The sequence below is a fragment of the Erigeron canadensis genome, chromosome 4, assembly GCF_010389155.1.
Source record: "Erigeron canadensis isolate Cc75 chromosome 4, C_canadensis_v1, whole genome shotgun sequence".
Taxonomy (NCBI): Eukaryota; Viridiplantae; Streptophyta; class Magnoliopsida; order Asterales; family Asteraceae; genus Erigeron; species Erigeron canadensis.
The window spans coordinates 25,465,794-25,475,162 of NC_057764.1; the positions used below are offsets into that span (position 1 = coordinate 25,465,794).

Consider the following 9,369-nt stretch of genomic DNA (forward strand, 5'->3'; position numbering starts at 1 on the left):
ACGGTACCACTAGGTTCACCCCTTCGGTACCATCATAAGGATTAAAGCCATGTTACTTGTTTAGTTACAGTTTAATGCATTTAACTTAAAAAACCTTTATCCATTGAGTCCAACTGTTTTTATTTTGTCTCAGCTAAAGCGCGGCCCATTGGGCCAGAAACTCGGTATCCATTCGCCGTTTTGTGCATACCTCTTCTAAATTAAAAAATATACGCAAGATCCATTATTTAGGCGGCAAAATCCACCATTGATAAGGTATGTGACTTTACATTACTTATATTTTAGATATATAATATATATAAAACAATAATAATAATGATGTCAATACTACATTAATTAATTGATTATGCTATTGTAATATTGTTATTAGTTATTGGCTTATTGCTAAGACTTAGTGGTTTCATGTGATATTTTTTCGTTTTACATGCAATGCAAGAATACTTGCAATTTTCTGGGGTTGAAGCCATAATTCTGTTATTTTATTTGCATCAATGTTTTACATCTTCATATTTATATTTATCTTTTAGTAGTATTTTTTGTAATTGTTGTTGTTGTTAGGGTAACCGGTAACGGAGAGAACCCTATCCCCGGTATCACATCTGTATACCATCGACTCACCCCGTATGAGCCATATGATGCCTGTACAATACCTCCATTCTAATCTCCACATGATCTGGGCACCCTGAAGGATCAAACCCACGTATTTAAACTTCATATCTAGGCTTCATTGGTAACGGGTACCTTAAAGGAATTATTTTTTGTGCCAAGCAAGGATCGAACCTGAGACCTTAAAGTCATCCAGTGTTTTCCTTACCACTAGGCTAACTCTTTGTTGGTTTCTTGTTGTTGTTATTATAGGGGTGTTTGGGTCTTTGGGATTGCGTTTGTAAAATAAATTCCGCATTTAAAAACCGTGTTTGAAAAAACATGTTCTCACCTGCTTCTCTATGAAGAAGCAGATACTCAATTTTTTTTGCCAAACACTTTTTATTTGCGTTATGAAAAATTAGGTAATCATTTCAAAACAAAATCCCAAACAATCTCATCCGTTGTGGTTTCTCTATTTCGGGATTCTTATACATGTTTAGTAAATAATATAGTACGAAGTTATGTCTGTATCAAACCGCAATTGTCTGCTACCAAGTTCATTTAGAATGACGGGAAGAGTAAAAATATGTATAATTTAGGTCATATCATGTCCGTACACTTAATTATTGGTTGTCATGAAGTTTTTTGGTTTAAAAGTTGTATCGCATGGTATGTGAAGTAAATTTGTGTTGTGCAAATGAAGTACGATGAAGGGTATGTATGCAACAGCTATATAACTGACTGATTTGTTAATTATGGGTAGATTCAGTTCGGCCAATGATTCTATGTCTTTGTGGAATTAATGTAGTTTGCGTGGCTTATCTGTTGGTACAAGACTACAAGACTCGTGTAAATAATGACCATGTGGTCCTTTAGACCCGACTGACTCTATCCCAAGGAGAGTGGGACCTAAGCTTACGTCTGCAAGTTAACTCAACCCAACACGTAGTCATAGATGTGTTTACGTTAGTTTTTGTTTTTTAAACGTTTGCAACTGTTGTGATCTCTTGAAATGTAGTATTTCTGATTTTGACAGTCTGACTTCTTTTTGTAGGAGTCTCTTGACTGCAGCCTTATGGAGAGAATTTCTAACAGGTGGCCGCATCCTGTATGGCATGCTCCATGGAAGAACTACAGAGTGAGAACCTTGTCTTGATAGCTTTGGCTTTCATTTGCATCGGATCAAATAAGAACTTTTTATATGCATATTTTAGTGTGTGTGTGTGTGTGTTTTTTTTTTCTCTCGTTTCTGTTTCTAGTATTGTATATCTGTACGAAACTGATCAGGCTAATATATCCGCAGGTCATTAGTGGAAGTATGGGATGGGTTAGATCTATTGCATTTGATCCAAATAATCAGTGGTTCTATACTGGTTCTGCAGATCGAACAATCAAGGTAATCATTATTTATTTATTTGCAGTGCATACCAGCAACCAACACCTATTTGAATCTAAAAATATTTATTAATCCATGCGAGTTTAGTAACAGTGGATCCATATTTTCTTAAACTGTCACTAAAGGATTTTCATTGATTGTGGACAGATGTGGGATGTGGGATCCGGACGTTTAAAGTTGACACTCACGGGGCACACAGATCAAGTTCGAGGTTTGTGTTTCTAACTAACCAATTAGTGTAGATGTTGTTGTTACTCTTGTAGTAGGAAGTTGACAAACCATGTTCCCTCTTAGTGGTGGTAATTGTAACTCATAACTATAGGTTGATGCGGTCTATGTTTATTTCTAACGGGTCAAACGGCTGGAGTAAATAAACAATGATTTGAATGCAGTCAAAGGGACCAAAATTTGTGGTGATGTTATTCAAGGGGTCTAGATTATTTTTGATGACACACAATTCGTTATTATTTGCAGAGTTTTATTTTGAAAAATCTGTTCAAGTCAACCTGACCCATTTTGACCCTAGATACTACATGTTCTGGCCCTTTACCGACCCACAATTTTGCCATCATGTTGTGATTTATCCTTCACATTTTACATTGAATCAAATGTGGAATTTTGTGTATTGCAGGCCTTGCAGTTAGCAGTAGGCACACATACATGTTCTCTGCGGGTGATGACAAACTAGTTAAGTGTTGGGACATAGAACAGAACAAGGTATAAGATACGTCTGTTCTCCATTTAAACTTTCTTTCTTTTTCTTTTCTTTTTTCTCTTCCCTTACCTATATATCTTGATTAAAGGTTATTCGCTCATATCATGGCCATCTAAGTGGAGTATATTGCCTGGCACTTCATCCCACTATCGATATTCTGCTTACTGGGGGGCGTGATTCTGTTTGCCGGGTAAGCAGTCAATCTATTTAAAAGGTTACATTTTTTCCACTGTGATAGGTGAAGGTTAACATTAAGCATGATGGCATTTACAGGTTTGGGATATTCGTAGCCAGATGCAAGTACACGCTCTATCCGGCCATGATAGTACAGTCTGCTCAGTTTTTACTTGAGCTACGGTAAGAAATCCAAGAAATGCTGCGTGATGTAAGGATAACTTCTCCTTTTTATCATCAAAATTCTTAAGATGTTACGTCTTCTTTCAGGATCCTCAAGTTGTAACTGGCTCCCATGATTCAACAATAAAGTTATGGGATCTTAGATATGGTAATTTATATATATATATATACACATTGTCTTGAAAAAACTATTAAAGGCTTGTTTATTATCTTTATGATCTTAATTTAAACTGATGACTACTCCATAGGTAAAACAACGTCAACACTTACTCATCATAAGAAGTCTGTACGTGCTTTGGTCCAGCATCCTACTACTGAGTACGTTTATCTCGTATCATAAACTGACTATTTTAATTATGTTACCTAAGATTTCATAGATGCCTACCTGCCTTTTATGTGATGGTAAAACAAATATTCCGTTCGACATTGCAGAGATAGTTTTGCTTCTGCGTCGGCTGATAACATAAAAAAGTTCAGCCTTCCTAGAGGAGAATTTTTGCACAACATGCTGTAAGTTTTTCTTCTTCTCTTTTGAAGTTCTTTGGATAACTTTGTTTGCTATATTCTTTTAAATATTGATTAATTTTTAGAAATCAACCACTAGTCCTATCTGTTTGTGTAAGGTATTCTATAAAGTTGAGTTAACTTTATTCATTTTGCGTCTGCAGTTTCCAACAGAAGGCCATAGTTAATTCAATGGCTGTCAATAAAGATGGCGTCTTGGCCTCCGGAGGTAGAGTTTCTTCATTGTAAATCCTATTTGTAGCATCCATTCAAAGTTGATGGAGCTAATGATTACGCAATTTGAAGTTTATTTGGTTCATTCTCTTAACATTATTTTTTAATTGACCATGATCATTTTTGTTACAGGTGATGATGGGAGTTTGTGGTTCTGGGACTGGAAAAGTGGTCATAGTTTCCAGCAATCTCAAACAATCGTTCAACCAGGTATCTGCCTTTTATCCCGTCTAATAGCAGCAATTACTTCTTTATATATTGAAAGGAAAAGTTTTGACCCAGTTACTTGTGAATGGTTCATTCTGATTATGCTATGTCTATATTGGATCAAAGTGATTAAAAGTCACCAAAAATGTCCTTTTTATGCAAATTTGACCCTTTTGCTTGTGATTGGGTTGATCCAAGTTATGTTCTATCTCTGATCGGTCAGATGGTCCAAAATTTACCTAAAGCATACTTGTTAAGCATAAATTATCCTAATGAAATTGTAACATTTTCATAATGGCATCTGAACAAAGTGTTTGAATCAAAACTGACCCATACCAAAAGTTTCCTATATCAGTCAACTGTTTTGATCTGTTACCCAACCCGACCATTTTGCAACCTCCACATTTATTGGAAGAGTATCCTAATCATGTATCGGATCTATCAGGTTCACTCGATAGTGAGGCTGGAATTTATGCACTATCTTACGACATAACAGGCTCAAGGCTAGTTACATGCGAAGCAGACAAGACAATCAAAATGTGGAAAGAAGACGAAAACGCCACCCCTGAAACTCACCCTGTCGATTTCAAGCCCCCTAAAGATATCTATAGGTTTTAAACATGTTCAAACAGGTTTCTAGAATTCACTCCAAGCTGTCTAAAACAGGATTAAAAAAGTGTTACGGGTCACATTATGTTGTACTTTTGTAAAATTTGAGCTAATTAAAATACATGATAAAGTGGTGATTATTGAAAAAATAGATAATATAGTGAAGTTGTGGTGACACAAATGGGACCAGTGTTTGTTTAGCATGTCTAAGAAAGGAGAGCATTTGCAGATTACTCATGAAAATATGCTTCCAGAAAGGTCAAGTAGCATGCAAGTATCTCTACTTATATTTACTCATGGCATAGAGTTGTTGTAAAGCATGTTTGACTTGGTCCAAGACTACTTTTTAGGCCCCAACATGTTCACTTTAAAAGGACCATCCTCAAAGTTAAAATATATATCTATACATGCATTTCTTTAGTACTTTACTTTCTTCTATTTTGTATTTTTTTTTCACCTTTTATTGTGGTTCTATTGGTTGATTTGCCTTGTGTGCAATTTCATTATTTGATATCGGGTGCACCATGATGATATTATATAAGAAAAAGTTAACTTTGCAACATATTAGAATTGTCATTATCTTGGTGTTTTTTGTAGTGGGACTATTTAAAAAGTGTATATAAACGTATAAACTATTACTTTTGAGACAAATTTTAGCAAAAACACAAAATGGTCAATCTTACTAAGACCATTCACAAAGGTCAGTGAAACTAGTAGGACAAGTAGGGTGAAATGAAAAGTGATATATAACAGGTGAATTGTTGATGTGAGTTGGTAAAAGGCATCAGTGAAGAAAGCATAAAAATGATTTTTATTTTTACATATTATTTATTTGTTTTGTTTAATTTTATTTTAATTAAGTATTATATCGTGCATCGTTTCATTCACGATGAGAGCTTTGTGGTAGAGGACATTCAAGCATAAAAATGATTTTTACGTTTTCAAATTCCATCTCATGTTTCTTTAATCATAGTGTTTATGGGATCTACTTTCTCTAACGTAAGACATAAAATTTGCATTGTCCATAAAACTGATCGGTAAGAATTCGATAATGGATCGATTATCCATTTGGTTATCCATTTATTATGCAACAACTAGTTTTTTGTTTTATTTTGTTTTCCTTATATCTAGATTAGCCTCGTAATGCTACCATTTTATTTTATTTATTATACTATTATTAATATTAATATACAAGAAGTTTCTATAGATAAACACTTTAACAAATAACGGGCTGTAAATAAAGTTACTAACTGTCAATAGATCATAGATCGACTCGTATTGGTAGAGATTTGAGACTTTAAAGTTTATGCTATTAATTTAAGATCGAGAAATAAAATGTTCTTTGAGCTGAAGACCTGAGTTTTCAATAGAAATAACCGGGTTTGTTTTGAAAATAGAAATGCATATATCGTTAAACCAATGAACATATGTTAAAAAAAAAATAATCACAGCTATTATATCTCAATCGTAGTGTCTCGTCAAAAGTATGAAATAGAATTAGAATATATAGACATTTATTGATAGTGGTCTAACCATTTTTTTGTATTTGACTTTTTAATATGAAACTATTTACTAGCCACATCTCATAAATCTCCAACCACTTTAAAAATATGTATATTTAAGTTCTGATTCTGAAATATGCTATACGCAATCTCTGAGGTATTTATGTGGTCGGCTGGTGTTCAAGATACTCATCAATTCACAAGTTGTATTTAATTTGCTACAAAATTTTGATATAACATTGTATCTTAATATATACGAACATGTGCCACGAGTGATTTGTTTAAGACTATATTTGTTGTATTCTCCTAAACCGTTAAATCTTTTTGAAATTACTAGTTTAAGTTACGGTCTCGTGTAATATAATGGAAAATGACTCGTTTATACACTATTCTAAAACCTGTTTGTTGATGAATTATAATCAATGTTAACTTAAAATGTCTATCAATAAACGAAGAGTTAGATTCTGAAAACATTTGGAACTAGGGATGAGGAAAAAAACCGAAACTCGTGACCCAACCCGGAACCTGCCTGAACTGACCTGCCCGAAGGGCTAACGGGCCGGGTCACGGGTCAAGCTTTTGTTGCATTTTCGGGTCACGGGCTGTGCGTGTCGGGTCGGGTCGGGTCAAGCCAAAACCGAAAAAGATGAAGGAAACCCGTGACCCGACCCGACCCGAACCATCACTGGCCGGGTCACGGTTCCGATTTTCTTGTATTTGTGAGTCACGGGCCGGACCGGGTTTTCACGCGTCGGGCCATTTGCACAATTACACAACTGGAGTGAATATCTTTCTATTGACCTTAAGATTTGGAAGATAGCTGGCGAAAAAGATAGCATTCATTTGCACAGTGCTTTAAAGAGGCAATTAGCGGGTCTGAAAAATTATTAAGTCGATCTGCATTTGTGGCATGTTGCAACGCGTGTTCGGTATAGTTCATGGGAGGTCGTTTCGTTCGCGTTCCATTGGGATTTCCTTTATATATTTAGTAGTCGTTGTCATTTTACGTGTTTCTTTCTCTTATCTTGTTTTCAGAATTAGATCGGATTGTGTACTCTTTTGTATCGACTAATACTTAATGCCGTTAAAAAAAAAAAACTTAAAAGGTCGTAACAAAATGCAAACGATCGTGTTGTTTCCGATATGATTAATACATAGACATTAATAACTCAAACTACAAACGGATTTCATTTGCTCAATTAAAAACCAATAATATTACTATATTAGGCATAATTAGGTAACTTGTCATTTTTAAAATAATACTATACTGGTTAAATCATGTTGTTCTAGCTAGGTTAATACATGTTTAAGATTTTTTTTGGACAGTTAGTCGGTATTCGACATCAGGGAACACCTCACCGTATAATGGTGAAGACCTGCCCGTACTTTAGATACGAGATGTAGATCATAAGCCGTTACAGGTAATTTGAGGAAAAAACCCACAGACTTGTCACTCCTAAAAGTCGAACCCAAGACCTGTGGGAAAAACTAAGGATGCATCTGCCAGTTGAGCTAGGCTTCATTTGTTACATGTTTAAGATATGTATTGTTGTAATAAAATCACATAACTTAATTCATCATATACACGATGCTCATTAATTAACCATTTGATTATTTGTGACAAAAGTTCGATACAAACTAGGTCGCTTATTCATAATGTGACAATATTATTCGATTTGTTAAATTGTTGTGGTCATGAAGGTGTCCAACCTTAAACCCAAAACGTAATTCTATATGTAGCAAAGATAATCACATCCATTGCTAACTGAGTTACACGTCATTGACAATTAACCATTTGAATTGCATGTGCCAATTTTTCGTATAGATAATCTGATTTAACTAAATGTCCAAATGATTGGTCTAAATCATTTTAAATTTATCTATTGGTTCTTTAATATCTTTTTTCATATCATTGATTTGTAATTGTATATGTATTATTGATTTGTATAATATAATGTAAATGTTGTTCTATGTGATAAATTATGAGAGTAGAACATAGTTTTATGTTAACTATACTAAATCCACTTGTCTTGTATATTTCATTTTTAATGGACAATAAAAGTGAAATGAAGATGGTAAAGATATATGTTACTCCGTAATATATTACTAGAAAAATAAGTATAAATATCTAGGATACATCAGTATGACAGTATGGTTGAATTCTTTCTTAAAAAATACGAGTAGTGCAAATATAATAATTGTAAAAATGAGATGAAATGAAATGATTAAGACAGAAGTGTGTGTGTTGGATGTGGGGACTTTTGGAATCATAGACACTCTCTCACCACAAAATGCAATGTGACTGCCCCTCCATTTTTATTTTTTTCTTTATTAACAAAAACTATGATATTTGTTTAGTTTATAAACATACGATTAAGAATTACTAGCTTCATTATAGTGTTATAGATTTATTATAGCAAATTATTAATAATCGATTATCCAGACTAGTATATAATCGGTTGTCTATCGATGATGTTAGACATGCATAACTCACATCATTTTGTAACCTCGTAACAATTTTGTTTTTGGATAAAAGTAATTGGGATCCTTTTGTCTTGTGCGTTCAATGTAGTTTGTTTATTTGTTTTCTAAATTAAACTGATTATATAAATCCAAGATTTCATCAATAGCAACTTTTATGAAGGATACCTACATCTACAATTTTAAGCTGTCTTCTAAAATTAATAAATGTATATGGTAATAGATCTTATTTTGCCGTGTCTGCAAAACTGAATTATATATTGTTGTATTATATAAGTTTATAACTATGATATGATAGGTGGTTTAATTTAAAAACACAGAGAGTAAAATATTAGTATACATTGTACTCCGTATATATTACCGAATGATGATGTCTTTTAGATGTCTACTTTATGTTTTCCATGTTTCTCCAGTTACGTTGTCATTATCCAACATCTGACAAACACTAACTTAATTACTAATCAATTGTTTTAGGTGATATTAACTCTAATCTAATGAAAAAAAGTATAGCCAAAAGCGATAACATGAATTAAGTTTCCACTTTTGTGTCGCTACATGATATTGGAGATTTGAGTGTTAATATATGTACTTAATAAATATGCTTAACAACATGGATAATACCCATCCGTCCCATATTAAATGTCTAATTTTAACTTGTCAAGTCTTCTGCTTGTAACTTTAAAGAATAGGCGTGTAACAATATTAATATGGGACGGAGAGAGTATATTTAAAGAATAGGCGTGTAATAATCTTATTTGTTTTTAGTCCAATGTACA

The 9,369-nt window shown here is 33.6% G+C and overlaps 1 pseudogene; it reads left to right on the forward strand.

The window, feature by feature from the left end:
* Positions 1 to 1,295: 1,295 nt before the first annotated feature.
* LOC122597233 lies at positions 1,296 to 4,619 on the forward strand (annotated as a pseudogene).
* Positions 4,620 to 9,369: the final 4,750 nt, after the last annotated feature.